This window comes from Dromaius novaehollandiae, chromosome 1 (assembly GCF_036370855.1).
Source record: "Dromaius novaehollandiae isolate bDroNov1 chromosome 1, bDroNov1.hap1, whole genome shotgun sequence".
Lineage (NCBI taxonomy): Eukaryota > Metazoa > Chordata > Aves > Casuariiformes > Dromaiidae > Dromaius > Dromaius novaehollandiae.
Genome location: NC_088098.1, coordinates 217037511 through 217053894, shown reverse-complemented (window position 1 = coordinate 217053894; position 16384 = coordinate 217037511). Strand labels below are relative to the sequence as shown.

At 44.3% G+C, this 16384-nt stretch overlaps 1 protein-coding gene across 1 annotated transcript in view; it reads left to right on the top strand.

The window, feature by feature from the left end:
• The window catches only part of FAM168A (family with sequence similarity 168 member A), a 168130-nt gene that overhangs the window by 48412 nt on the left and 103334 nt on the right, over positions 1–16384 (top strand). The window contains exon 2 of the mRNA XM_064505235.1: positions 155–255. The gene's annotated coding sequence lies outside the window, so the exon portion shown is untranslated. The remainder of the gene's footprint in view (positions 1–154; positions 256–16384) is intronic.

The following is a 16384-nucleotide window of genomic DNA, read 5'->3' as shown; positions in this document are numbered from 1 at the left end:
TTCCTCCTTTTCAGGCTGCGCTTTTTACATCTACCTGTTTCTCCTTCTGCTGTGGTGGAGATAGAGAGCACCTCTAGCTTGGAAGAGCGATACTTGGACAGATTTGTGCATGGAGCCTCACCGTTTTCCCTCTTTCTCTCTCTTTTTGTCGCAGTTGCAGAGTTGTGGAATGCTGTGAGGACTCCACCTGCCCTGCAGCCATAGGCAGATCGCTGTCTGCATCAGCCCCATCAGAAGGACGTTCATCTACAAGAGGTATCAACTCACGCTTTACGCTTGCCCTCACGTTGCAGCATTTCAGTTCAGATTCTGCTCCAGACACTTTCTTTCCTATTCCCTTTACAGTATGAAAAGTTTTGGGGATGGAGGGCAAGGAAAATTGCAACTGCATCACGGAGACTCCAAGCGCAGTTTAAAAAGTGTTGGCATCTAGTACGGATTTGACTATTATTTACATTAAATGAGCATTAATACAGAATTGCATTGCATTTAAAACAATAAGAAATGCATAAGCTGAAGCTCCAGCAACACTGTATGTCTAGTGCATTTTATTGTGTTCATTTATAAAGTCAGTAATTCAAAGGTGGTCAGCAAGCTGAAATAGAATATATAGTAGGTCAGTGCTGCTCTTATAAAGAAGAGCAAGAGTTACAGGGTTTTTTTTAGTGTTTATCAGTCTTCATACAATACTTAAGACAATGCTGCTTGTGTTTACTAGCTGGGTCAAAATCAGTGGGTTGGCAAAGGAGTGATTCCTGGTATAAATTTTTGTCATTTGCCTGTAGACAGTTTTCTAGTAGCTTCTGTTGTAGCGTTTTGTAATAGAAATCTAGAAACTTTTTTTTAACCAAAAAAAAAAAAAAAAAAAAGTCAGCTTTGCAGTGTAATGTGGTCTGTAAATTGTTTGGGGCAGGTTCTATCTTAAATATTTCTTTTCTTTAATATCGTGCCTAGCATTATGGAGACCTGAACTGGTTAAGACCTCTAGGCATTAATATATAAGAAAATCAAATGTGTTGTAGTAGTAGTAGAACACAATATATTGATAGCTATTAAATACAAATATACCCCTGCAGGAGATCCCTGAGCAGCACACTGTTACAGGCTGGTAAGTATGCTGGGCAAGTGTCCCTGTATGCTTGCCCTGTATTTAAATATTCCCTAGGTATTCACATTTGGTTTTGGAGAGAAGACACCAGGATAGCTGGAGCATCGGTCTGAGCTAGTACGGCTGTTCCTGTGCATTGAAAAAATAGGGTTGACCCATTTTTCCCCCCTTTGTGTGTTTTGCTGATCTCTCAGTAATGCAAACTTTAAAAGTCAGCTGCCGGGATACCCATTGAGCGTTCTGCTCCCGTTCAAGTCAGATTTGCTGAAAACCAGATGCAGGCAGACGGCAGCAGTGCTGATGGGTGCTCTCCGCCCTTGGATCCACTGCATGGTGCTTGGATCCAACAGTTACGTGTGCTGTGAACCCTCACCCGGCAGATATTTTAGCAAGAGGAGGTGCTCCAGCCCTGCCTTGGGAAAAGCCTACCCTGGTTAGATGTCCATTCTGCTGTCTCTTTGGTACAGAACAAAAACAGACTCTCGTTTCTTCCTCTTTCCACCATCAGAAACTCAACCCCATGTGTCTCAGGTGGGACAGGAGACAGAAAGTGCCTAGCATCTCAGAAAAGCTTTGCTTCCTTGTTGCTTTTGTCGACCTCTGAGCACCAACTATGGGCCCCTTCCATCTTCCTCTTCCCCTTTCTGTTGAATAACCTGCTAGAAAGAAGGATAAAGGGGGGAAAAAAGGGGACCTTGATGCTTCTCCTGAGGTAGAAGAGAGGTGGAGAAGAAGTAAATGTGGGGGCTGAATTGATGAGAGGCTGGAGAAGTGAGAGTGGAATTGATGGAAGATCTGGAAGATTGAGATTTTTTTTTTAAATGAGAATATGTTGTTAAGTGCTTGCATGAGAATGAGAGCTTCTGGTCCCAGGGGCTAAGTGTGATGAGAGTTGGGAGCATTTAGGTGGGATTTGGCTCCAGATTAAGAAACTAAACTTTAGCTCTGTGTGTACTCTGAGCACAGTAGGTGGAGATCTCATGAATGGACCTGAGGATGGGCCCGGAGAAATTTGGCCAAATAGTCACTAGTTGTCTCCTACAAGCCGATCTGGCTCTCCAGGTTCTGTCAACTGTACCAGCAAGGATCTCCACCAGCCACTGCAGACATTTACTTTTGTGTGTCTTTATCTTGAACTGAACCTCACCCTTCTAGTTTTTGACCGATGGTGGTAAACAGTGTTTGCAGAAATCAAAAGACGGAAGAAGAAACTGAATTAAATTCTTGAACGTGGATGTGCCTGGTCTGTTAACTTAGTTTACTAAGGTTGCTTCCTGTTGAAGTGCCTTCCTTCCCTCTCCTTCTGCCCCCACCATCCTAAGTGGGAGTCCAGTAATTAAACAGTTAATCACTCTGTGTGTGGAAAATCCATGTATATCCAAAAATAGCTCTCTTATCTGTGTAACAGTTTGGTTTGATATAAATATTTTTAAATGAGGTTTTACATTAGGCTGCTTTTTATGCAGTGTGTGTGAATGGAATTTGGCATGTGGCTAGCTGTGCTTTGATTTCATATATTTGCTCTCTTAACCTCTGAGCAGATGGAAAACTTATGATTTTAAGTCTTATGACCATTTATGTCCATTTTGTGGAGTCCACTTGGGTCTTCGTTGGGTTTGGAATGCACCAAATCCCAAGCTGAAGTGAAGGGACTTGCTAGCAGGTGATGGATACTTCCCTGCTGTTGAAGACTGCTTCACTTTGCCATTTCTTTACTGCATGAGCAAATCCTTTGTTTGCAGATACTAAATTTTCTTAAATTGCCGGCTCTGTTTTGGAAAATGAGTTTTCTTTTGGAGAACACATCATGTGGAAGATGATTTCTGTAGATCTAAGCTATGTGAGTCCCAGGATCCTTTGAAATTTATTGTAGTCATTCGAAACGTGAAGTGAAATACCTGTCACTTGTTCCTGGTGGCTTCTAATGATGTTGACATCAAGGACAGAAGGATTCATGTTCCCTTGTTTCCTTTGGGCCATGTTTAGAGGAGGGAACTGGGTTGTGTTAGAACGTGGTTAATATTTTAAAATGTGGCCTCTTGTCTGGTCTGGGCATGTTGTGAGTTATTGTGTTTGCACATGGTCCATGACAGAAACGTGACTCTGTGCACGTTGTAGTGGTGGGTAAGTAGGTGGAGCAGTAAGGAATATTGCCTGTTGCTTGTAACGGAAGGAACAAGACTATGTTGGTCAGTAGTGAAGTCTCCATTCTCTTAAGCTTCATCTCCATCCTTTCAGGCGCTCTGAAAATCACGGAGTAGTAAGGCTCTCTTGAAGCTGTCCAAACTGAGACAGTTCTACACCCTTCAAGATGTTAGATTTTGGGTGGGTTCCCCTCCTTCCCTCTCTCTGGGGCTGGTAATCAGAAATACTGCAGAGTTGGAAAGGCTCTGAGATCTGTAGCTCTTTGCTCATTTTTGCTGCATGGGAATTTTCGCTTCCTGAAGAGAGATTTGTTCTTTTGTGAACAATGCTGGAGGTGTCGGTGGAAGGAAATGACCCCCCCTCCATTATGTACCTAAATGTGCTATGATGTATTAAGTAGGGACGTGTCTTCCTGTACCCTAGAAGACGACACATTTATGAAGATTAATGATCATTAATGATCATCCTAAGTGTTCTTTTCTTAGGTCTAATCCCGTAAAAAATTCTCTTTTAATATTTTTGCCTCAGTATATGGTGGAGTCGGAGGCACTGGCTCATCATGCAGACATGACCTCTGACTTTGGGTCTCCAAGCTGGCCTCTGTCGCTTCCCGTACGCGCTTCAGCTATCCGGATGAAACCCGAGGTGTCCTTTGGTTGTCTGCGACGGATGATGGATGCGGTGCCGCGGTAATGCACTGTAATCGGATGTCAGGGTGCAAACAGCAGCCCGGACATCTCGGGATGATTAGTTTGTGGCCCAGTGGAGCTGCTGGATTGACAAAGTGGCTTTGTGCTGCTTTATGGCTGAGCGCTGCTGCCGCGCAGTAATCGTTAGAGGAACGGAGAGTGAGACATCATTAGAAAGATGACATTTCCCATAACTAGGGGAAAAAATCAAACGTCAGAACCCGATTTAAAAACAAAGGAAGGCTTCAATAAGATTTATGGACCTGGGAAACGGAGAGGATCTCTGACACCAGCCTTTTCAGTATGCTCTGGGCTGCCTTTCTGCTCTTGATCTACAAGCCTACGAGGCAAACCGAAGTGCACTGTTGCTACTGCCGTGAGTCAGGAGGAGAGAGTCCCCAAATAAGATTTTGTCTGCCTACTCAGACAGAAAGCTGAGTTTAGGATTTCTTTTCTTTCTTTGATCCTAGGAAGCGAATCGTATCTATATCTGCTCTTAAAGAAAGGAAACCTTTGTGGCCTTGGCTTCTTTTGGGGCTCAGGTGTACCGTGTGTGTGTCGTGGCGTAGTGCTGCGATAGCTGCTTCTCTCGGAGGCCAGGCTGACGTCCCTCGGACTTGCAAACGGAAAATCCCAATCGGCTGCTGCACGGAGAGCAAAATGGTATGATTTTACCGCTTTTGAGTCACGGATTTAAGAAAAAAACACAGAGAATGGGAGATCTGCTCCAGCACCGTTTTCCTCTCCTTGCTGGAGAGGACCATGCTCCCGGCTCGTGACATCTTTGTGCCGGGGCTGAGCCCGGAGCAGGACCCGCGGTACCTTCTGCACGCCGTCCTCCAGCTCTGTCCCCCGTCTCACCTTGCACAAAAGCTGCACTGGAAGCGGTGGCCTTGCTCTCTGATGTATAATTTACCGCCTTCTCCTGGTGCTCCAGCCTTGTTTGCACTGATAAATGGATGTTCCCTGTGCACGGCCCGCGGATAACGCGGCGCGTCGAGCACGGGGCCTGCTAAATATACCTGGTTTTGATTAAGTGCGTTTGAATTTGTGAGGTTGGTTAATAAGCTGCACCTTTCACAGATTCTTTTGTTAACTCATAAAAGCTGCATGTTCTGATTTATGGTGCCAAAAGGGGTAAACTGACATTAAAAGCATTAATTAGTCTTGGTTGACTGCACAAAGAATAGAGTTGGTGTGAGCCAGCTTTTGATTTAGCCCTTTGCGGGCCTTTGATTTTTGCCTAAGCTTGTTAAAGGGCCTGTATCTCTGGCTTTCTCAGGCTCGATTGTATAATTAGAGTTTAGTACGAAATACAGTGGTTGGGCTTGCAGAGCAAGAGTCCTTTGCAATTATAAGCAATAAAGTTGTAAAGCAATGGGCTAGAACTGTGCATATGTTTTAATAGAGAAATGTTCTTTTTCACTTGTAGATAGGGTAACTTGGTAGTGTTGGCTTTGCAGTAGAAGTAGCGGAGGGTTTGTTGTAAGCTGTGAAATGATTTATTCCAAACTTGGAAATCATTTATTCCAAAGATTTGAGGATTTGCCCGTTGTGCAGGACTTCAGCAGCTCTATGAGCGTATCCGAAGTTTCATAAACTTGATCACAGGTTTCACTTGATTTCCCCAACACACACACTCATCTTCACCTATTTCATACCAGCTGATGGGGAAAAAAATACTTAGAGCTTGCAGTATTGCCTGGATTTTATGCTTGGAGCTCCCACGTTGTTATATTTGTGAGCAGATGCCGGTGTAGCATCATTTCCACAGTACCCAATTCTGGTCATCTATTCTGCCTAGAAAAGTTTGGAAAAAAAATAATTGAGATGTAAACCATAGGCTAGGTTTTTATATAAACCTTCCATAATCATGCTTGTGAAAAAGAAAACCGTTGGTATAATGTTGATATTTGCCTCTGGCTTGTTTGTGAATAAGATTTTCGTCCATCCGTGTTAAGTTCCCTTCTGCCTTAGAAGTCATCACGTTAACAGCTATGTAAGGAGAACGTTGCTTCTGGGTTGGGCTGAGTTTCCATCAAAACTGGCTAATGCTTGTCATTAAAAAGCAAAGTTTTGCCCACGGTGGTGTATCTGATCCCACCATCATTTCCTTTGTGTGGTAGCGTGTGCTGTAAGTAATGGCTGTGGGCGAATGTGGAGCTGTTAAAAGTGGCCCGCTGCAGGAATATTTTTAAAACCTGCAAATATCCAGCTGCCTGTGAAAGTCTGTACCTTTTCCACAGTTGGACATCTGAGCTAAAAAGAAAAAAAAGATCTTTGAGAGTCCTTAGATGAATGAAAATGGTGAGATGCACCTCAAGCTCCTTAGTTTAACCAAAAAAAGCCTTATTTTCCCTGAATATTTTATATGCATGTAATGACATACTGACATCCTCTGTTGTAAATTGTGCTTCAAAAAATGTTTTCCCTGTGAAGTTCTCTGTTTTCTGATATTTCTGATGTTTTCTGATGTTGCTGATACTCTCTGTAGGCCAGTTCAAGGTGTGGCAGCTTCGAAAGCGTGCTAATGCATGCTTTTCCGCACCCCAAAAGAGAGATTAATTACGTCCCTACAAAGCCAATAGCAAACAGAGATGCAGTCTGTGAAGAGTAGATGTTACCGATCGTTTTATCAGAGATATCGCGTCAGTGCCAGCGCGTGTACCTGTTGTGGATGGTCTTCCACACTTTGCTGTTGAGGTACCTTCTCTTCCAACCCTACGGAAAAGTCTGCTCTAAATAACAGATGCTTTTTTCTGAGTTTTGACAGGTGAAGGTGGAAACAGACCTCTAATTCTTAACGCTTTAGCAAAGCAGCAAGGCAACACGAGGATGGAATTGAGGGTTATTTTATTTATTTTTTTTTTTTACCCTCTTCCCTCTTGTTCGGCGTGCTCACTTGAATTTATTTATGTCTTCCCTGGCTGTCATGAAAAATGAAAATTGAGAGACGTTACAAATCACTGTGATTATCGTTCTGCCTGGCCCAATAAGGGGTTAGGGCTAGCGGTAAACCTGTATTGTCAGGTAAATGACAGATTAGGATTATTTTTCAATTTTTTTGGCAAGCTGTAATTTAAAAAATTGGCAGCCGCGCAAATTGTTGAGGCTGAGCATTTAACCACGTGTCAAATTTTGGGAACCCAGTACTTTATCAGGGGTTACTAGATTCCTGGTGGAGATAACGCGGCAAACAACGTGCGTGAGGGTATAGAGCAAAGCGTTGTGCCTTGCTGGGGCCTCTGGAGCTCGCGACGAGAGCTGGTGCGAAAGCTTGTGGCTGGTGCTCAGCCTGGATTTTTGGGTTTTTTGGAGGTGGTTAGGGAGCATAATGTTCAAGGAAGCGTTTATTTTCAGAAGGGGCTGTTGCAATTAAAATAAAAAGCATGGCCCGCCCAAGTACCTACCTGTGTTAGTGGTGGCAATTGCATGTGCTGCTTCGCCACCACGTTAGTCTTTGTTCCTGGAGGTTTTATGCTAGCGGTTGCCTGCTGATAATCAGCCTCTTGCTCATTATCATCATTGTTGCTGCTTATTTGTGCTCTCTTTTTCATAGTGTAAACAATTTCTAATCGTTCCTTCCTCCTCTGCTCTCAAATAATGGCAAAAGAGAAAATTAGCAATAGCTGAAGGCTTATTTTTCATGAGGCAGACTGAGTTTTATAACAAGAACTCCTTCTCCTTGCCTCTTCACTTAGGCATTAATAATAATTTGTCATCTCTGCAATATTTGTTTTTCTGAAAGAGTTTAAAGCATATCCTTTTGCTTCAGATATTATGTTTGCTTGTGATTACTAGGTGAGACGGTGCATGCGACATGCTGTGGGGACTTCCCAGGAGAAACTGCCCCCTTTCCTGGGATGCTCATGATCTAGAAGATGTGCTATGAGAGGACCTGTGAACGAGGATTACTTGTGTTTGGGGAAAAAAACGGCCTTTAACAGCAATGGGGGAAACCTGGTCAATGAGTCCGCAGAAGAGGACCAGGCAGGTGAGGCAGTTGGAGGACAGGGGTAGAAGGGCAGTGAGGAGATCGTCGGATCGGCTTTTTGCTGGGGACGCTCTTCCTTCATGAGCCTTGTAAACATCACTAACCTAATTTCATCCGAGAAATTACAGAGCCCTGGTGGAAGGGAAAGCAGAGCAATTCTGTGGGGAGTTTAGTTTTCGTGACACCAATCGCTTAGAAGCAAGAGTTAGGCTTAAAATATTAATTAGGGTTTAACCCTTTCTTTTGAAGACCTGGCCTCATGTGGAGCTGAAGCGTTTGCCGTTCCGGTAACTTGGGAGGTCTGATGAGGGAAGCAGACGTCTCGGAGATGATTAAATTCCTTCAGGTGTCATGAGAATAGCCACGAGTTGAAGGAAGAGGACTTTTTGTATGTGACCTGTTAGTGGGAAATGTGGCAAAGCGAATTCGCGCACAAGGCACCAGAAAACCTACGGGGAGATCTAATAAATGCCCAGCCATGGGAGAAGCTTTGGTCGAGCCGGTGCTGTCTTAGACACCAAAGTCAATCAACGTGACAAACCGCGCCATGGAAAACCATGCTGCGTGTTCAAGGAGCTCTTTGGTTTCTATTTCCTTTCTGGTTTTTTTGTGTCATTGAATTCATTCATGTTGTATTTCAGGGTTTTCTGTAGGGAAAACAGAAAGGTAAAACAAAGTGAAATCATGAGTTAAGAGGAGAGTGGTTGCATTTATTTCAGAAGCGTTGCGTCTGTTCAAAATATATTCTCTAGCAAACCTTGAAATAGGTATTTAGTCTTTCCTGTAAAAATGCAAGCTGGAACCTACTGCTTGGCAATTTGTCGTGTTGTCTTCAGGACAGGGCAGCGGAAACAAAATTTCCAGTAGTCGTGTTTAATGGTTTAATTAGAGCAGTGAAGGGATTAGGGAGGACTGGAGGCAGGATTAGGAAGCTCTTATAACAGGCCTTAGACAACCTAAAGGGTAGCTCTCTCTTTGTGCCCTGCTTTCATTGTTGGTTGGGTTTATCTATTTATTTATTTAAAACCATGTGGCAAATTCTATAGCTCATTTATACCTTTTATAATTTTCATTTATTCATTCATTTATGCCATTTATATGGAAGCAATCCTATGCATGTGTTTGGATAAATAGAGAAAGCAAGACATCTGGAAGTCCAACGTGCACCTTGAGATGCGATTTTGGTTGTGAAGGATTTTGTATAAATTGGAGTATTTAACAGTGAGTGTCCTCTGTATATTCAGGAGAACTGAAACCACCTTTAAACTGCATTTTTCGAAGTTGCTTCAAAACAGTGTATATGCACAGATCTAAATTACAGATGCCTTTAGAAGCACACAACTGTTGAAGAGCTGCCTCTTCGCTCACCTCTCCAGCAGTTTGTTTAAGCCTCCTGAGTTTGCTGCCGCGGCTGATAACATCACCAACGCTGTGAGCTGGGTGAGGAATGCAGAGAAGGAATGGAGAAGCAGCCAAATGTTCAGGTCCTGACAGGTAAAACGCATTTCCCTTTACTTAAAGACCTCGATGGCATCCTCCGAATGCATCTCAATCCTTGGGGCCGCGAACGGCCAGCGTCTGCCTTGTTTGGTGGACGGAGTTTTGGGCAAGAGCAAAGACTTGGAGCTTCTTAGTTTGTCTTTCACTGTCAGCTAGTGCATCCGTGGAAGAGCCAGTCCCATGGGTAGGACCATCAGTGCACAGGCCACCGAATCTGCAGCGTGGTGCGGCAGCACAGCCCAGAGAAGTGCAAGTCTCTTTGCAGCCGCAGCCCGAAGATGACTATTCGCAGCTGCTGAGACTTTCGGTCTCTGACTTGCCGCCGTGCATTTCCCTTCCCCACTTGAAGGAAGTGCTTCTCCCTGCTCTTAGCAGCCTTAAATGGACTGAACTACTTCGTTCGCCAAAGCGGCGCTTTGAAGTGAATCTTTGAAGTTTCTTACACGATCTGGGATTCGATTAGACCACTTTTATCCCGTAGTCTCACAGCACAGATTTTTATTTGGAAGAGTCTCACCAGCTATTTCGGCTCCAGCAAGTCCAAGGGGCCCTTCTTCCGATTTGGAGGCTATTCCTCGCTCGGCTAGTGCGGCAGCTGAGGGAGTGGAACGACGCAGAAGCCCTATAAAACCGAGTTCAAACGATGGTGGAATCAATTCAAATTCAGGAGGAGAGGCCCCCTTTTTTGGTAACTTCATACGAAGTCCAGGAATTTCTTCCAGGAGTCTGTGAGCAGAGCAGATTGCTGCTTGCAAGTTGAGATGCTTAACTACCTGTAATTAACATGAGGTAAACAAAATATTTAACCGTATTTTTTTTTAAATATGGGAGGAGGGAGGAAAAAAGGAGAAGGCTTTTTTTTTCTTTTTTTTGGGATTAGTTCTGCCATTTTAGATGCTAACTTGCAGCTTTCAGTGTTCTCTTCTGATGCTTTCCGTGTGCTTGAGGATGCCGACGTGGCGGGGTCATCCGTGGTATCAGCAGAATCTCTCCGGTCAGCTTTTTGAAGCATGTCTACAACATTAAGGCTCAACTTGGAAAGGTAATCCCCTCTGGAGTCTTGACCTAGCCTCCAAATGACTCTCTCCTGCTCTTTGGAGCCTTTGGGTTCTCTTGCGACGTTTTTTCCTCTTCGTCAAGACAGCTTGCTTAATGGCTGTGACTGCCGGGCAGAAATCTTCCTCTCCTGTCATCCAGACCTCCTTTTCTTCGGGTCCATCACAGCAAAGGAGTTTCTGGATCAGTGCCAGGCCTTTAGCCCAAAGCGGCTCCCGGCTTTCATATTGAGCAAGGAACAGCGCTGCCAGATTTCTGTCCTAATCCCTCTTTCTGAAGACAAAGAAATCGGCACTGTCTAGACATCGCTGATCTGAAGATGTTTGTATTGTCTTTAGCGTGTGGTTTAAGGCTGAAAGTTACCTCTTTCTCCGTTTCATCCCACATAAAAGTCCTCACAGCCACCAAATCGACCGCCGCTCGATAGGCCGAGTCCTGCGGGACGCCCGCGAGCTGGGAGTGCTTCTGCGTCCTGTAAGAGCAGAGCGAGTGAAACGTGGTGAGTTTTGGCCGACGACTCTCGGAGCGTACAGATGAAACGTTTGTCATTTAGGATCTCTCTTTCTTATCTAACGCTGTATTCAGTCACCAGATATTAAGCAACAGATGCCAGCTGCTCTTGAGCTTTTATGCTTCTTTTATGGCTTATTGAAATGCCCTTTCCTTGGGTCCACGTTGTAGAGCTTTCTAGTTGGCGGTGATGCCTTACATGCAACAGGTTTTGAGTAGAAAAAAGTAGAAACGTAGAGATTTCTTGGTCCTTTGAAATTTTCTTTCTACTGATTGCAGGTTTTGACCTCCTTTTTCTTTGGAAATGTTCTGCTGGGAAGTTCAGCTAATGATTAGGATCCAATTTACCCTTGGATGTGGTCTAGTTGTATAATCAGGAGGAGGTCAGGTACAAATATATCATGAAAACTGAAGAGAAATTGGTAGCAAAAGTGGCCTTAAGAACCTCCTCCATCGCAGACGCACTTAACTATATGTTCTCCTGCATTTCGGAGAGTGCGATCCTTCCGTGTAGTCATCTGCCATTTTGCGTTAAAGCATGGAAATCCTGGTCTCCATTTGGATCTGACGCCTGTCTGAGTCTCTTGAAGGTCTGAAACGGTTCTCCTGGTTTGTCAGCCTTCCTGAAGGAGCCAGCTCCTCCTGCCTGGTTGGGAAATCCCCGTTGGGGATCCTCGGAGGGGCTGGCCATGTTCTTCCCCATGCAGAGACCTGTGGCTGGCCAGGGTCTGCAACGAAGGAGTGTGACTCTTCTTAGAGGGGAGAAAATGGGTGAATTGGAAGTTTAAAGGATGCAGTTAGATATAATAAAAACATAAATGAGGAAAAACCAAACAAACTTGGAGGTGTTTCTTTCTCGACACTTCACTGCGTGCCTTCTGCCCATCTATCAGGCTTTTTGAATGTCACAGCTAGGGACAAGGAAGAACTTTGTATTTTGTGTCTTCTACACAACAGAGTGCATCATTTCCGCACGAGAAGTTCCAAGCAATAATTCCTAGTTAAAAATAAAAGACAACTTACAGTCAAGGTTGTCATTTCAGAAAGTGTAACGGAGATGCACATCACTAACTGCACTTCCATTTTCTATAAATATAAATCTCTGTCGGTAATATTTCTCACCCAGATTTCTCTCTATTTCAAAACACCATTTCGTGAAAGGTGCCTCAGTCTAAGAGCTCGGGCAGTCTTTGGGGAATTCATTTCGTGTAACTTCAGCTGCCTACAAGTGAAGGATCTTGTTTTTGGTTTAGACTCCCTTTGCGGTGCACGGCGACACACAGAGATCTGCAGCAAATGAGCATCCCGCCTGCTTTAGACATCTTTAAGATGGGGTGAATTTGCCTTTTTTTGGTTCTCAGCACTGATGATAGAGGAAGTCCGAACTGCTAATCAACTTAAATACCAAAAATCGAACTGGAAAAGGGTGGGGAGGATTAATGCTCTTCTGTGAACAGTGGGTACAGGTAGTACCTTGGTGACTGCTATTAGTTATACACTCATGTTTATTATAAGATCCTTAAGCAATTACAGTCTGTCCCCTTTTATAAGAACCTAAACCAAGTTTTCTAGATCAAATGATGGATTCAGGAATCGTGTATTGGCTTTGGACCTGTTTTGGGGGGTCAGTATCCTAGCTGTCTTTTCTTACGGTGGGCATCAAGAGGACTTAAGTCTTGCTTAAGGAAGAAAAACTAATGGTAAAAATAACTTCTTGAATGCACCTTGGTGTCCCACCTCGGCCTGGGCTGCTGCTGCTGCCCTGCTCGGTCATGTCCCGCTCCGTCGCTGGCGATGCAGCGATGAATCACGTCCCAGCTGCAGCCGATTTCCGTGGTGGCGGCAGTGCTACTCATTTTTGCCCGTGGCAGGTGAGCGGAGCTAGCAAAGAGGCCCATGAATTTCCCGGGTTTATCCCTTGGTGCATTGCAGAACGGGTGTAGGTATTCAAAATCTTAATGGGTAGGTTTTAGCGTCTTTTGTATCTTTGAAATCCATTTTCTCGAGTGCTGTTTTACGCTGCAAATGCATCGGCAAAATACTCCGGAGTGCAATCACAATATTTCCTCCAGGAGAAGAAATACCTATTGAGCTTTTTCGCCTGAAGCCAAAACACGATTAGCTTCAAGGGAGACCAAAATCCTTTTGCTAGCTTAAAATAATTTGCTGGGGAAAAATTAACTTGCCTTTTTTTTGTTTTTTTTGTTTTTTTTGTTTTTTTTTGTCTGAAGGTTCTGCGTCTGAATGCAAGATGCCAGCTGAATGCCCTAGAAGGAGCAGCTGGTGCTAAATTTGGGTTTAAAAAGGAAAATTGCTTGGGCACCTGAGGTTATCTGTCAGATATGGTTAGAGCCACTGTTCTGGCCTGCTGCCTCCAATATTTTGTGGAGGGATGTAGGACGGGCCCTGCTAGGAGGGTAAAATCATCATTCACCTCCTGATTGTTTTATTAAATCACTTTGCAGTAGGGATACATGTGTTGGTAAAAGGAGAGGAGAAGGTGAATGGGGCCCATCTTGTTTTTTTCCTTTTTATCCCACCTCTGAAATGGGAGGTGATTTTTTTTTAGAAACCCAAAATGCCAGGTTTATAGCCTGTTTTTTTTTGGCATCACTCTGCTGTGGCTCTCAAACGAGTGCTGGCTTCAGGAAGATGAATTCGAGGCAGGGGGAAATTAAAATGTAAATGTAATATATCAGGGAAGGTGTCTTGCATCTGGGAGAACTGGTTCTGCCGAGCTGATGCCGAGCTACAGGCAGTTTTATGATAAACAAATCTGAGCCTCAAACGCTGCTGTCCTCTTGCATTATCTTTTTGCCAGCAACGCAACCCAATCCGAGCAGCAAACCGAAGCACTGAAAATGCAGGGTTGGAAGTGGTTGGTACGTGGCGGTGCTACGTCTCTGGGTTGTTGTGTGGCTATTTTCCTGCATCCCAAAGGTAGAGAAGAGCTTGGGGTGCTGTAATCTCACGCTAACGAACTACGTGAATCCTCAAACTTGGCATCTTTCAGGAAGGCAAAGGAATATGGGAAGAAATGTGCCTTTTCTTGAGCAGCATGCATGTCGCCCACGGTGACAGCGAGGAAGGTAAGGTCTAAGGAAACACAGACGTGGCCTCCAAACGTCACTTGGCCATGAAACGTTTAGAAACCGGTGCCCGCAACCCAGCGCTCCTCAAGCAACGCAACCTCCAACTGTCAGTGGAAGCGGCAGGAAAGCTCATTGCACGCACCTTTGGAATAAGCCACTTCTCAAAGATCTCTTTCATATGTTTTATCTGGTGTTCGTAATTCCCGTCTCAGATATTTCACCCTTAAAAAGTGTGTGCGTGTGGTTGTGTGTGCGAGAATTGAGTTAAAGCTCAAAATCTCCTTTTGAATCACGCTAAGCTTTTGTCCGCAGTATTTAGTAATGAGTTTTGCAAGCTCTGAGTGAATTCTAGTTGAGTTTTAATTTGTCCTCCCGTAGATCCAGCATCTCCCCTTGTTCTTGTAGAATATGGCATGGTAACTAGTAGCATCTAATTTCCTTTCTCATATTCTGTTGGTTTAAGATGCTGCTTTTATACGTGGTATTTTCCTCTTTAGGTTAACCAGGTGCAAACCTTTGTTTCTCTTCCAACGTTCATGTTTCGTGGCATCTTGATTCATGTCATCAGCCACTTGACGCTGGAAAGGAAAGGAGTAGGGGGAAGAAGCCAGGGGGAAAGGTGAGGGAGGCCAGGATGTGACGCAGGTTCTCCAGGGAAGATGTCACGGACGTTTGGGTTCTTTGTATTGCCTTCCATGGCCAGTTTTTCTTCCAGCTCTTCTTGTCATCGCTTCTTAGTATTTGCTTATTTTGATAACCCTTTGGGAAAGTTTAAAAAAAAAAAAAAAAGGAAAGAAAAAAAAGAGCCCTTTGTGTTTGTTATTGGAGTAAAAAGCTACCAGTGGCAACCCGAGATGGTTTTAGTATTGCACAGAAGGACTCTTGTACGTGAGTTTGAGAGGTGGACCGAATACACGACCTGGAGAGCCGCGTGCGAGGCGGTGGAAGGGCAATGAGCTACTGTGCGGCTTCGCTTTTAAGGGACTTTTCGCTGCCTTTCAAGTCCCTGTCCAGCACCCAGTGCCCCCAAATATCTGCCCTTCACGAAACCCTTGGACATTTTGGCATCAGTCGAGCCTCAGTGTTGTATGCACTGAATAAAGTAGATAGAGCAGTAAGTCATTGCAGCCTGTTTGTTTCCTGTGAAATAAGACATTGCAGAATTCCACGATGATCCTTAATGCACTTATTAAAAATCAGTGCATGTCTTCTGCTGTTACATAATGAGTGATTTTAATGTGATAACATATTTTTATAAACATTTGAAGTATCATTCTGAATTTTTCCTGAATTGTTAAGTAGACAAAGTTTGCTGTATTGACTTCCCTCTGATAGGTCTCCTTTTTCTTCAATCTTGTATTTCTCTAGCAGCTCCCTGATGATGCCTCATCGTTCTTTCCTTGAAAAGTAATAGATGTGGAGTAGACTTCCAGAGGGCACTTCCAAAATTGTAGTGTTTTGGCTGCTTGTGCTGCTCTTAGTTTGGATTTTGACTCATTCGCTTCCCATAATCTCGTCTGAGCCTTCTCGCTCCTCTCGTCTTCTTCTCCCTTTGGAAATCTTGATATCACGTCTCCTCAAGCAGATGACATGCAGAGTCCAAGTGCTTTAATTTTCTCACCCTTCGATTTAAGGCTCCTGAGTACCCTCATTTCAATACCCTTATTTTAAAATCGTCTTGTAAACAAATACAACAAATCTCCATGTCATAGTGCTCATCTGTAGCTGAAAACATTGGCTTTTTCCCGACAAAACGATGGTCAGTACTTAGTTGCTGTAGCTCTTGTTATTTTTCAAATCCAGTGTTGCTATTCATACTGTTTTGGACGTTAGCTGAAAGTCCAATGTGGTTGAGTTAGAGGCACCGAAAGCAGCCGGGCTCTCGGTAGCTTTCAAGACCAAGTGCTGAGTGGCTGATGCACGTGGTGGCATCTCTTCTTGCAGTGCTGTAGGTTGTTCGGTGTGAGCTGCCCATGCTGAAGAGTTGTTCTGCCACAGCAGCTCCGTAAGACAGGGATGATAGGTAGTGGGTTTAGTGTTTTTAGGGGCGTTTTGTGGAGAGGTAGCAGCAGAGGGAATGGTGGCATGTGGCAGTCTGCGTTCCAGGTGCGCGTCCATCAGTCGTCCAGGCTTGAACTTGGCTGCCTTTAGGAGGAAGGAGACCAGAGGAGCACCGAGATCGAGGCAGGACGCTTGGAAATGAAACAGCCCGGGAGGTTGTTGGCATGCGTGAGTACTGCCGGTGGTCGCTGCTGCTCATACAACTAAGCATACTCTAAGCAACACTTAG